This window comes from Petromyzon marinus, unplaced genomic scaffold (assembly GCF_048934315.1).
Source record: "Petromyzon marinus isolate PM22_M1 ecotype Great Lakes invasive population unplaced genomic scaffold, UKy_Petmar_22M1.pri1.0 PM_G_Scaffold_28, whole genome shotgun sequence".
In the NCBI taxonomy this organism is placed as follows: domain Eukaryota; kingdom Metazoa; phylum Chordata; class Hyperoartia; order Petromyzontiformes; family Petromyzontidae; genus Petromyzon; species Petromyzon marinus.
The window spans coordinates 2632501-2635000 of NW_027422850.1; the positions used below are offsets into that span (position 1 = coordinate 2632501).

A 2500-nucleotide genomic window follows, 5' to 3' on the forward strand; every position below is an offset into this window, starting at 1 on the left:
AAGTTTCCCATTGACACCAAGGGAACTATCACGGTTGTACTGCCTAGTCTGGAGTATATATGCGTTATCTGTAAACAACACATGGGCAAAGCATCCGAACTTGTTGCACATTTTAACATCAAACACAGAGACATTCCTCTGGTGTTTAAGTGCGCTAAATGTGACAAAACCAACTCAAACCACCGATCGATTGCCTGTCATGCCCCCAAATGTGGGGGAATAAAGTTAACTGAGGAAAGCTTACCAATGGTCTGTGAATGTTGCCAGGCACGCTTTGCGACTCTAAGTGGCCTTTCGCAGCACAAGAGGCATGCTCACCCAGTCACCCGTAATGAGGAAAGGATTAAAGATGGTATAAAGGGTACCTCGCAGAGAGGGGTACACCGTAGCTGCTGGTCTTTGAAGGAAGTAGAACAGCTGGCCCTTCTAGAGTTGCAGTTTCAGGGGAAAAAGAATATCAATAAGATCATTGCTGAAGCGCTTGGGACTAAGACCAACAAGCAAGTCTCTGACAAGAGACGGGACCTAAGTAAAAAGACAGGGGCCCCCATGTCAGACAGCTTACATTTTTCTTCTAGGCCTCTTGAGACATTGTCTCCCCCACCAAATGTAACAACGGGGACTTCATCCATACTCGCTCAAGCAGCTGAGCGGCTTACGAATGAGAATTCTGGGACCCTGGAAAAGCCTGCAATGGAGGCAATAAAGGCTTGGCTTAACGGCGAGGGCCAACATGATGCCCTCGTAGAAACTGCCACAGCATTGATGCTTTGTCCGATGAGATTGGTGAAAAACAAAGGCAAACGTTCAAAACCCGAGAACGACATTGTTAAACCCAGGATATTACCCACACGATCTTGGATGAAGAAGAGAGCGGAAAAACGAGGAAGCTTCATGAAGCACCAGAAGCTCTTCTTTAAGAACCGCTCTCTTCTTGCGTCCTTAGTCCTGGATGGCACTGAACGTCATGAATGCCGAATCCCGAACGCAGATGTATATCGTTTTTACTGCGAAAAATGGGAGAAGGTGTTGCCATTCAATGGCCTGGGCCAATTTAAGTCATCAGGTGTTGCAAATAACGAATACTTTGAGCCCCTAATTTCGGTGGAGGAAGTTCAGACTGCCATACGGGCCATTAAACCAACGTCAGCAGCTGGGCCAGATGGCCTAACAAGGGCTGCAATCTGTGCTGCCGACCCCGAGGGTCGGACACTGACAGCCCTATTTAATGCATGGATGATTACAGGAATTATTCCCAAAGAGTTGAAAAAGAATAGGACGATTCTTATTCCTAAGGTTATGGATGATGAAAAGCTGAAAGAATTGGGGAACTGGAGACCAATAACGATTGGTTCAATGATTCTGAGATTATTTTCCAGAATAATGACTGCACGTCTTGCTCGTGCTTGTCCCTTAAACCCAAGGCAGCGTGGTTTTATAGCGGCATCTGGCTGCTCTGAAAATCTTAAGGTGCTACAGGACCTTATGAGACACGCTAAGAAATTGCACAGGCCGTTGGCTGTCATGTTCATCGACATAGCGAAAGCTTTTGACTCGGTTTCGCATGCTCATATTTTATGGGTGTTAAGGCACAAGAAAGTAGATGAACACGTGGTGGGCATCATCCAGAACGCCTACGATCGGTGTACGACCTCGTTCAAAAGCAATGGCGAGTCGACTCGAGAAATTAGCATACGTGTTGGTGTCAAACAGGGTGACCCCATGTCACCCCTGCTCTTCAATCTTGCCATGGACCCTTTGATATGCACCCTAGAGTCACACGGAGTTGGGTACTCCATTGATACCGACCACGTGACAGCTCTTGCGTTTGCTGATGATTTGGTGTTGGTGAGCGAATCTTGGGTTGGTATGGCCGCCAATCTAGCGATCTTGGAATCATTTTGTGGGCTATCGGGATTGGAGGTTCAGGCCAGAAAGTGCCAGGGCTTCATGATAAGCCCAACCAAAGATTCATATACGGTGAACAACTGCGACCCATGGACTATCAAAAATAAAGATGTCCATATGATCCAACCTGATGAATCAACGAAATACCTTGGTCTGAAAATTGGCCCTTGGACTGGCACTATACAGCCTGATCTACATTGTCAGCTAAAGACATGGATCTCGAAAATCGATGAGGCGCCTCTGAAGCCAACTCAGAAGGTTGAACTACTCAATGCCTATGCCCTACCCAGATTGTTATATCCTGCAGACCACTCGGACTGCAAGCAATCAACTCTCCGTGGGTTGGACCAAGAGATTAGAAAGGCGGTAAAAGGATGGCTCCACCTTCCCGCTTCAACTTGTGATGGACTGTTATATGCCAGAGCCCGAGACGGAGGCCTTGCCATCTTGAAACTGGAAAAAACAATCCCTTCGGTTCAAGTTAGAAGGCTGCAACGTATAGCAAACTCGTCCGATGCTATCACCCGTAATATTGTGTCCTCGCATGGTATGGAGGAAGAATACCGTAATTTGTGGGTACGAGCAGGGGGTG

General features: G+C 47.2%; 1 pseudogene; it reads left to right on the top strand.

Annotated features, from left to right (window-relative positions):
• Positions 1 to 2500, top strand: part of LOC142914271 (28S ribosomal RNA) — a 9999-nt pseudogene that overhangs the window by 3410 nt on the left and 4089 nt on the right.